Source organism: Plutella xylostella, chromosome 29, assembly GCF_932276165.1.
Source record: "Plutella xylostella chromosome 29, ilPluXylo3.1, whole genome shotgun sequence".
NCBI classification, from domain to species: domain Eukaryota; kingdom Metazoa; phylum Arthropoda; class Insecta; order Lepidoptera; family Plutellidae; genus Plutella; species Plutella xylostella.
The window spans coordinates 410,074-421,603 of NC_064009.1; the positions used below are offsets into that span (position 1 = coordinate 410,074).

The following is an 11,530-nucleotide window of genomic DNA, read 5'->3' on the forward strand; positions in this document are numbered from 1 at the left end:
CTATTATTAAATAATAATCAATCATATTCAGCACAAAATTAAATATGATTAGTCATATATTGTCTCTCATTGGATAAATGAAAATAAGATAGATTACTGGACCATTTAACTGAAGTATAAATATCCATGAAAATGTATGAACCAGAATATATTTTCTTCTCAAAAATCCGTCCGCAATGTTGGCAGCAGAGCACACAATAACCGAGTTTCCAAACTCAGTATGCAAAGTGTTACGTGTAAATTAAATTTCACGTTAGTACTTCCTTTAGTTCAGGCTTATTTAAGGCTTTATCCATTGCAGCCAATTTGTGTATTTAAATGTATTATTATGCTATGTAAACGTGTTACGTACACGTATGGTTTTGATAAAGACCTGTTGAGTGAATACAAAATTAACATCCAAATACACAATTTGGATGATTATGATTCACGAATGCCTACACATCCAATTTAGCTCAACCAACACATTTTGTAACAATAACAAATCGCACAGCTTAAACGTACAAACAAGAGCGCTTAATCAAAGCGCCTTGTTCCACAAAACGAAATAAACATTTCATATTTTCCTAAAATCTTAACTACAAATAACATGCACTGCAACCATAATCCTACATGAACGCACTGGGGTTAAACCGTCACTGGGTCATATTTAAATTATTTCGAATCTCCGAATTTGAATAGAGAACGCTACGGCGGCGGCGGCGGCGGCGGCACGAGCGATCGTGGCCCGCGCCCGACGGCGACTGGCGTGGCGACCCGAGGAGGCCGCACGCCCGCTCGCTCCAGCGATGAGGCATGCAACCTCCGCGGTGCAGCCGCCCCGGGCTGACCGGTGACCGGCTGCCGTACCGCCACCGACACATTAGCAAGTATCAAATACATAAGCAGCGTCGCTCGCCTTTGTCAAACATATGTCAGATCCATACAAGTTACGTCAGATTTGAGAAGTAAGCGACGCTGATTAAAGATAAAGTACAGACCCTGGATTTTCACTCTCGTGATAGGTATGTCATGTGCCAGAGTATGTCGAGTGAGAGATAATTGCCCCCCCCCCGGACTTAAGTGGAAAGATATTCTAACCAACAGCAAACAGCAAGGAGGAGCTGGCGGTACCTACAGCTTCAGAATCTGAAACTTTTGTTATTCAGACTATTGTGTGACATTCAAACTCAGACAATGTAACAAAAATGTTGAGGTAGGTTATTTCTAGCTATACCCTGTATGTTTTCATTATACATCAAATAATGGCTGACTCGAAACCTTTGAAGATGTAAAGGTCTATGTATCATCTGCCATTCAATACGCCCACTCTTATTTTTGTAACAGACTTTGTGTGATGGAGGCAGTAATGGCCGTATATATGTTCACAATTTTCATATATTCGATGGGTCTCGACATAGCATATGTGTGTGTGTATGTTTGCGAATGTTACCGAATAATTAAAATGAGATTTGCTGAAAGGACGAGGCTTGTCCGGAATGAATACTGAAATATTAACGGCTTACGGATTTCAGACAATTTATTACGTTGATTAATTATAGTTGATAAATTATTAATGACGACGTAATTTACGTTACTTATCCCGTGTAGTGGGCTCGTTGAAATATGTCAAAATGTCAATTAATTATACATATTTTATATTATACTATACAAATTTCATATTTAATTAAGAAACTGAATATTCGTATTGTAGAACACGCGCTTAGTTTATGTTATAAAACTTACTGAACCAAAGTATCAGAATAAATAGATGCAGCACATACCTGTAAACAAAACAAAATCATATTTTAGCCAAACATTTAATTTAAAAATTAATTATAAGACCACCTTACAAGGACTAAGAAATAGTAAAAGCTCCTCTTCAATTAAATAAGCTCGCACGGACCGAGCTTACAAAGAGCTGATTAAAAGTTACATTTTCAAAAGAGAAGTTTTTATTTAGCGAGACACAAGGAGCTTTATGTTAAAAGCTCTTGTTAGTAGTTTTAGAAAACCAATTTATTCAATCTTGTATATAATTATATAAATTGTTTGCACTCGGGTTCGTCTATTAATTTAATACTTTTATTACATTCATGCAAAATGGGATGATTTTGAAAGATCTCACTAAAATACCATTATTCCCGACTGTGACACTTGTAAATAAACTAGATACACTTTCAATATCAAACTTATCACCACCACTCTTTTTTGGCCGGTTGTGGTAAATATAATAAAGACAATTATGAAATTGATTCATCATTTCAACAATAAGATTCCTCAAAGACAAAAAGATCTAATAAAAACGAAGCCGAGCTCATCAGTCCCATCACACTCAACTGACCCAATTAAACGAGAAAAAGGTAAATGCTGAGAAACAATGGGAGTTGTGACAATGAGTCGACAATTAATTTCGCGAAATTACGTCGAAACAATCGCCGGCCGCGCTCCGCCGGCGCCGCTGCTGCCCGCTGAACCGATGTTTTATTCCTTTCCGCGTCGAATGTTGCAATTTATACCTAGAGATAAAAAATAAGGAGAGAATTTCAAATCAAATAGGTAATGTTAAAACAGGGAAATCTATTTCATGACGCTGTAAAAATACTATCGTAGTATACACGTAACGAAAATGTTGTTTATCATTTGGTAAATTATGCTAATAACTGTACCAATTGATGATTACTTAATCATAATAATATTGATGATAGAATTTCTCAATGAATAGAAACTGGATTATTTTACAGTCAAACTATAAGGTCCTGACAATAAAGAGTGCGATATTGCAAACACTTTTTATCATTGTCAGTTATTTACTTACTTACATACTTAATAAATAGACATAATAAAAATAAAATTCCGATTGATAATGGCTTTGTCCTTAAATAAATATAATATATTGATTAAATACGGTCTTTAACAATTAGATAGGATCGACTTCCGTTTTCAGGACTTTATAGTTTTACTGTACCAAGCTACGCGGCTACGGCGCGGCGTAGCGCGCTACAACGTTGCTACGAGCTACGCCGGACCGCGCGTAGCGCAAGCTTGCTGAGCTAGCGGCGTTATCGAGAGTTCGAAACCTTCCTCACTTGCCGACCCAGTAGAGTAGTAGTAGAGTGCCCAGTAGATTGCTGGAAACTTTTACACAGTAATGATTACAATAAAAATAATCAATTAACAATAAAATATACAATTAACAATAAAATAAATACAACTTTGTATATTTTTTTTACATAATTTTACGTAGCGCCTAGCTTGTCTTTACATGGGGGCATTAACGCGCAGTATAATTAAAACCATATTTTTATACTAATCATCCAAACGCTGGAATTCTACTTGCATACCACAGAAGGAATTAGATTAGAGCAAGTGTGTTTTCGAGTGAAATATACTAATTAATAAACAGGACAGTAAGTTAAAAGAGAGAGAGAGAGAGAGAGAGCTACTTGAAAGTGACAAAGTTTATCCCGAACACGACACGAAGTTATCTCACGACATGACATACTTTACTTTTTGCCCGACACTTTATAATGCACCCAGAGTAACGAACTACAGACTAGCTAACTAACACATCAAGTAAAGTGAGACGGTACACATCACTAAGAGGGAAGTTTTAAATTAGAACTGAAACTTTACTAGAAGCTGCACTCTCATTAAATAGTTTAATGAATAAATAGGAATTAACATAAAGCAAGTAGGAATAAAGCCACTGTCAGGTCAGGACGAAGATTGTCATAAGTTTCATGTATGTAGTATGTATTGCTATAGTGCACGTCAGTCCCAAATGACTAATTTTAACTAACTACTATATGAAAATTTAAAGTGCACAGCTATAAATGCAGTTGTAAATTATGTAAATAGCGAGCTATAAAAATACAAAGCGTAGCAGCGAGTCAACTGTGAAGGCGCTCGAAGCAAAATGTTAAATAGAAATTTGAATTAAAACTATCAAAACTGTTCAAAAGAGTCTGACGGCTCTACTGCTAGCAACACTAGCTGAGCGAGAACTCTTTGTGCTTAGTATCATCCTTAACTCGTTCGTCACAAGGATTATTCTGAACTGCAAGATATGTGGAAGTACTAGTATATTATGTATATTTTATTTACTCAACATTTCTCGTCAAGGCAGTAACTTTCATATAAAATTTGAATGGACTTACCTTAATCGAAAAGCTTTTATTAAAAAAATATTTAAGTACACTTAAACAAAGGATTGTAAAAAATGCAAAAGCAAAACAAGGATAACTTATTCCCACCGTAATCCGTTAAAATTGACTCTTACATTTCAGCATTTACAGCGTTAATCCTCGGTAATGACTCGAAAGCTTTTCACATTTCAGTCGCTAAGCCGCTGTTGAAAGCGCATTGTGTCGGCGGCTGAAAACTGCAGGCAAATCTGGGAAACTACTGCTGAAGTCGAGAGGCCGCGAGCCGCGATCATTGGTACTTCACTACAACAGTTAGGGGAATTTTAGACTGTTCAAAGTGAAAAATGCTGCTCTAAATTACTGTTGGTAATATGGCTTAAGTCACTATGAAAACTATCTCAATACATTACATCGGTTATTATAATAATAAATTGTATTTATTTCGAGACTAATGTAAACCTATAACTTTCGTGTAACTTGACAACTGCAGTAGGTCTTAACTTGAAATGTTGGCCACGAGTTTCCTGTAAAATGTACGTTAACGGGTGTAGAACAAGACCCAAAGTTGCATGGAGAGAGTAACAGATAGTCTCCCCGTTTGACAAGAGCTTAATATACTGTATGCTCGAGTGTATACTTGAAATTCATGAGATTTTAATGAGATGGTTTCATGAACTTGCTCTCTATGCGTTGAGCTGGCTACATGTATGTATGGAAACTGATATCAAAGTAATATACTGCTATTGTATGTATGTATAAAATAAATATTAATAAAAATATAAAACCGCATTGGACAGTGAATAAAAAAGCCAAAATTGAAAAAAATACCGTGCATCACTCGCTTTGAAAAATATATGAATTTAAAAATACACACGAATGATTTTAATCGATGAAAGCTTTGGCTGGCTCGCCTGAAGCCATTTTATAAATAGCGAACGCACACTTCGTTTTTCAGGAAGATAAATTGCGAACCTAACTGAATAATTTCCATTTTGTTTTCTAACTTTATTTATTGAGTCTACTGTACAGGTTTATAGCGAAAGGTACAAATATGTAAATTAATATTCTGCTGCCTATTGCAGTCCACGGCTGGATGTAGGCCTCTCCCAAAGCACGCCACTGGATGCGATCTAAGCTTTCCGCTCTTGCACCTAATATCTTATAGTATACAAATACATACATATACAGATATGTAATGGTTATAAAAGAACAAAAACTGCAACATTCATATTGCAGTGAATAAAAATGTCTCACTTAGTCATTCACGGGTTCTACTTAAAATCTTTTATAACTATGACTATATCTGACTGTAAGATACACAGAAGAAAAAGCTAGGCTAGCTTGCGTTCAAAAGCGTCAACTCGTTGCTTGCAATTTGCGAGTGCGTTTGTGAATGACTGCGATGGCGTCACAGTATAATGACATGTCATTAGCTGAGTGTGGGGATACATCGATCCACCCCCCCTACACTGGGGAACTGTGTGTAGGTTTCAGAATTTAACTACAGCAAATAATTGCTATACATATTATATACAACAGACTCGACCAAATAACTTCATTATTGTTAACTTAATTAAATCGAATGGCATTCAAATTATTGTTTTTGTTTTCCTTACAGTGTTTTTATAGTCGATATAAACTGTAAAATCAAATAGACAAACACGTCCGGGGCAACGGGGGCAGTCAACTTACTTGACGTTTTTATCCTTTGAACACGGTACATTTTCAACACAATCGCTGGTCCATGCAGCCCAACTTTGATTGTTATCATCTAAGAATCTTTGCAATCTTTGTAATCTGCAGCTTTGGAAGTCGAACACAAAAGGAATGCGATTTTAAAATGAGATAGCTTTGCGTTGGCGCTCGTATAAAAGAACACGGCGGCAATTTCTTTCGATTCCAATTTTGAACTTCTGCTGAAGATTCAATATCCAGAGCCGGCGCAGGTGATATGGCAAATACGAATTTTATTCCGCACGTTACAAAAACAAATATATTCTTTTTATTAGGGTTCCGTAGCCAAAATGGCAAAAACGGAACCCTTATAGTTTCGTCATGTCCGTCTGTCCGTCTGTCCGTCTGTCCGTCTGTCACAGCCGATTTACTCGGAAACTATAAGTACTACAGTGATGAAATTTGATGGGAATATGTGTTGTATGAACCGCTACAAAAATATGACACTAAATAGTAAAAAAAAGAATTGGGGGTGGGGCCCCCCATACATGTAACTGAGGGATGAAATTTTTTTTTTCGATGTACATACCCGTGTGGGGTATCAATGGAAAGGTCTTTTAAAATGATATAAAGTTTTCTAAAAAACATTTTTCTTAAAGTGAACGGTTTTTGAGATATCAGCTCTCAAAGTCATAAAAAGTATGTCCCCCCCCCTCTATTTTTATAACTACGGGGTATAAAATTCTAAAAAAAATAGAGGTGATGCATGCTAATTAACTCTTTCAACGATTTTTGGTTTGATCAAAGTATCTCTTATAGTTTTTGAGATAGGTTGATTTAACTGTAATTTTGCTGCTACGGAACCCTTTGTGCGCGAGCCCGACTCGCACTTGGCCGGTTTATTATTCCAAATTTGTGTCTTTTGTCACAGTATATTTAGTCTACCTTAGGTGTTTAGGTACAACGTATGCTGAGTTGCAGAAAGAAACATTGAGCTAATGTAGGATTTTTTTATCTTTGTATGTGCCAAAAGCAACTAAAACTGTATCTACCAATTGGCTGATAGAGTTTTTGAACGTGGCTGTTAAGTGAAAATCAAAAATATAATATGTTCCTTAGTACTTCAGACACGGTATTCTGGGCAGCGTGTACCAGGCGTGGCACGTCCATGTGTGGCTGTTTACACTCTATTGTGGATCGCCTCGGGCAGAACCAACAAACACTCCGTCTGTGTACTCACGCAAGCTATTCCGGACTGATTTACGACGCTGAAACTGAAGTTTCATATCTTACACTTGCGTCTCGTCTCGTCATGTGTACGGTGTGCGGCCTTTATGATAAACAAAACAGAAAACATAATTATGAAGTCCAGGAGTTCTAATGAAGGTTACAATTAGGTACAATTCATCAAAGATGCGTGTCGTAAAACAAAATAAAGTGCATTTGAACTGTTCTATATCAGGAAATTACCTGTGATACTCGTATTACCATAATCATTGCGAATCTTTGGAAGGAACGGAAAATAAAATATTAAAAAAAAAAACAAAAAGAAAAGAGTTTACCTCTACAGAATGAAGCTGTTTCAATGGTGCGGTTAGATCCTGGTATAAGGTGTGGGGGTAATGATTTTATTCAGTTCTGAGGTGTGGACTTTTACAAGTTTCCCAGGCGAGTTTAAGAGGATCTTATTGACCAATCACCACACTAAAATGTTCAGAAACCTCTGAATAGTAACACCGTCTCTTCGTAGAATAGAATCCGGTCGGAGCGCCGAGTAAACACAATACAATTGGTCGCCATTAATCTCGCGTGGCCGAGATTCTGTTCGAGTGTGTGAAACTGCCGAGGACTCGCTAAACGTTACAATTTCTAATTCATACAACATATTATTTATCAAACACGATATTTCAACTGAATGTAAAATTTATCGAGCCGTGTTTATTGGACTTCCTGGGTTTGGTCCCCGGCCGGGGTAGATATTTTGTTCTTGGCAGGCGGGTTGTCGATAACATTTATAAGTATACTTATTGCCATCCGTTAGTGACTTCTCTAGAATTCAGACACCTTATAAATACTTACACTTATGTAAGACAAATACTACTTTACTTATCTTTTCCTACATAGGGACCGATATCGCAGGGCAGGTTGATAAAACACACGAATCCCTGAGGGTGTGACAGATACTACCCACACATAACGTTACGTATTTTGTGACAGAACGATAAAGGACCCATGTTATATCGATACGTCTGACATTCCCTTCGGGGCTATGGAGGAAATTATAGTTAGTCACCCGGGGGGAAGGCATAGAAATTGATATATTATTTATCTTACTAATATAAACACGAAATGTTGTAAGTACCTATTGATGTTGGTTACTCTTTCACGGGACAAGGCGGAAGCAATTTTGATGAAATTAGGTTAGAGTACAAAGCTGGATTAATACATACTACATAGGTGATAAGGTTGCCTATTTTTAAATCCATTTAATTTGTGACGAATGTACAACAACCCTATTTATGTACGTAAAGTGAAGAGGAATAGGCAAAGAATTCCTAGCAGTTTTAAAACAATTCGCACTCAAGAAAATGCATTTCCCGAACAAAATACGACAACCTGTATTGAGCTGTCGCCGCCACCGCGAATGCCTTCAGGAGAGAGCCTCAGCTTGCGGCTGCAAATAAATAAACGTTCGTTCGCGGCGTTCAATAAAACGTTTCCTTTAAACAAAGCGAATACCCACGGAAGTGCATCGTCGCGCCGCATCGATCCGCCCGCACCACACACACGAGCGAACAACTACCCTCAAAATACGCAAATAAGACCCCTTTTTCAAAACCCGAAATGTTCCTTGCGCCCTGTAACCACTGGACCAAAACCGACCATATTACCTGCCGAGTAAAACACTAAATCGTTAACCGCCTCAGGTGGTTTAGCCGAATAAATAGTCTGCCGACAGTGGAATGTGTGCTTTACTTCCCGGTGTTAGGATGCAGTTTGGTTCAGCGTGAGGTGGAATGGCTGGGGAAGTCCCAGACGTCTATATCAAGGAGATAATTCCTGTCTGTTCGTCTCGTGACTCTCGTGAACTGCGACTGTACTATAATGGCAGAAGGTAGCTCTGTCTGGGGGTTCACTTTGTTTGGTGTGGAAGAGATACATACATCTCGGTATTCAATTCATACATCTTTAAAAGCCTGTACATACCTATACACTACTTACTATCGGATTCATCAAATACTTACATACCTACATTAGACACTACTAGAATGACGATAAAAGAATAATTACTATAATTACTAATCAATATTTATTACATTTTTGAGGTATGTTGCTTTCTATACAATGTAAATTGAGAGATACCTACCTAGGTATTTTTCTAATAACTTCACGATTGATTTACATTTGCCTACATTATTAATTTTCCTAAACCAACAGTAAACAAGCTCGTAGCTATCAAATATTCATGTTAATATTTTTATGGCCCAAAGCGAAGTGAATAAGCGCGATGTCTGCAAAGTTTCCGTTTGATATTAAAAGTTCCACTTGAAAGTCTCTCCGGCCCACGACGACGCTCTATTAGCTTAAAACAATTCAATTAAAAACTCTGTCGAATACATTTGCATTAAACAATTGATTATCTCCCGTTGTGAGGTGCCACGGCGGCGGCGATGTTATAGAAATACAAAGTATCCGAGTTGAAAACACTTAGCAGGAAGTGTTAATATCCTCGACCAATGAACGGCTAGCAATTGACCGAGTGCTCGGCCGATGATACTGTCTCGCCACAATAATCGGTAGGTGTAACAAGGGTGTAAGCATTTGTTTTGTGACTGTAGATGTAGGTACTGAACTGGAACAAATGCACTAACAGATTATACTATAACTATGATTAACATTTACATACTCCACCCATATCCGACGTTTTTACACCATTTTACTTACAACATTCTTCTCCAGACTAATCCCAGCCACTGCTGATCCACCATTTAAACTTTACACGAAAAACGAATCTGAAACCACAAGCACAAGACTCATTATGCACCGAGCTGGTCCCTAAGTGCATCGCTTACATTTAAGTGGTCTGGAAAGTTACCAAAAAGTCATGAAAATGGCCGCCCCGTACTGAAACTCTCATCACGTGTAAAATGTGCGGCGAATGTGTGGGAGAGGCTTAAACTGTGTTATTCGCTGGGCTATTAAAAATGTAAATGCGTCCGGAAATATTAGGCAAGAACTTTACATCGTATTCCTACTACATATAGAAAAAGAAGGACGCTGCTTGGTGAGCTTTATCTAAGTACTTACTCTCTGTAACAAAAATATTCAAAGATATTCTGAAATAATCGTAAAAAATCTGAATTTACACAATAACATATTTGTCTTCTCTTGACAAGAAATAACTGGAAACAAGCATGCTTCAGTTACAGCGTCGCTTTGAGGCGCTACGTTTCCTCTCCAAGTGGATAATCGGATACCGTGCTCTCATAATTATGTTTCAACACTTCGCACAAGTATTTTGGAGATGAGAGTACATACCTAATGTATAACGTGAAGCAGTTGGTTCATGGATGAACCATGTTGTTAAAAAATCCCTAATAAAAATGTGGGTAAAAAAGTTTATTTATAAACACTTTAATGATAAAGACTTAAATAATAATGTACAATACATTATAAAGTCGAAGCGTCCGTAGTCGACCGGGCTTCAGTGATCGTAACTGATCGCTGAGGTTAAGCAACAACTGACACGGTCAGCCATGGGATGGGTGACCAATTTCAAGTGGTGCTTTTCTGGATGCTTCCGTGCTTCGGACGGCACGTTAAGCCGTGGGTCCCGGTTGCTGCTTCGGCAGCAGTCGTTATCCTAGTCAGAGGCCTTCGGGCGGCTTGAAAACATCTGACAGTCGGGTTGCCCACTTACCCGACAACTCTCTCAGCACAAGCTTGCTTGTGTTGGGGTCCACCAACCCGCACTTGGCCAGCGTGGTGGACTAGGCCTAAACCCTTCCTTCAATGGAAGGAGACCCGTGCCCCAGCAGTGGGGACGTAATGGGTCGTGATGATGATGATGACATTATAAAGTTACAATTTAAAAAAGGAGAAGAATATTAAAAGAAAACTAACAATGTACAAAGGCGGGCTTATTGCCAAAAAGCAATTTCATCCAGCCAACCCTTGTTAGGTTGGGAGAAGAGGAAATTAACGCTTTCAATCAATTAATAGCACAATAAAATATTAACAAAAATTTAACCTATCAGTATTTCTTAATCTTACTTTAACCTACCTACAAAATATGCATAACTATAGTACAATAGTATATTAATGATTTTATACATGTCCCTTCATATTATAATAAATACACTTACATATATATTATTAAAACCTACACAAATATATCAGACAACTGTGAAAACATAATACTAAAGTAAAATGTTTTTTTTTATCTGAGCACGGACGTTATGCAAATTTAGGGGTTTTTATGAAATGTGGACATTTGATCTCGTCGGGAGTTCTGAATTGATGCTACAAAACAGTTCGTTTAAGTCGAATTAGTGGCCCATGCGAGACTTTCGACACAAAAACTATTTCACAATGTTTTGCAAAAATGTAACGTTGACACCTCAGCAAGGCCAGTGTCCTCAGGTTCAATGTTTCAGCAGGTAGGTACACTAAACGATGAATCGGAATATAAACATGTGAGTAAACGTGTCAATGACCACGGTCATAAA

At 37.6% G+C, this 11,530-nt stretch overlaps 1 protein-coding gene across 2 annotated transcripts in view; it reads right to left on the bottom strand.

Moving 5' to 3' along the window:
• The window catches only part of LOC105387449 (E3 ubiquitin-protein ligase znrf2), a 103,050-nt gene that overhangs the window by 22,922 nt on the left and 68,598 nt on the right, over nucleotides 1–11,530 (bottom strand). The window lies entirely within an intron of this gene.